Below are 293 nucleotides of genomic sequence, written 5' to 3'. Positions count from 1 at the left end.
GATTCTTGCAGAGAGTCTTGATGCTGAGCTCCACACCGCACCTTGGGACCGCATTGGAACAGTATCTCACAATCTCGCTGAGCTTGTGAAAGCCTTCGTTGAGTGGATACTTGGCGTTAACTGCATTCTTTAGATACTCTGCCCATATCTCTGGGAGTCGTTCGCTCTCTTGCTGGTGGCCGAGGAGCTCGAGTGCCATCTGGACCGCATGAGGCAAGCACGCATTGTCGTCCCCGTCGGCGATCGCGCTGAAGGCTCTCGCGTTTCTGGTGATGTACGCTTGGTACGGCATT

The sequence above is a fragment of the Plasmopara halstedii genome, assembly GCF_900000015.1.
Source record: "Plasmopara halstedii genome assembly, contig: Scaffold_110, whole genome shotgun sequence".
In the NCBI taxonomy this organism is placed as follows: Eukaryota; Oomycota; class Peronosporomycetes; order Peronosporales; family Peronosporaceae; genus Plasmopara; species Plasmopara halstedii.
The sequence above is the reverse complement of the archived record's forward strand: the minus strand, read 5'-3'. Positions refer to the sequence as shown.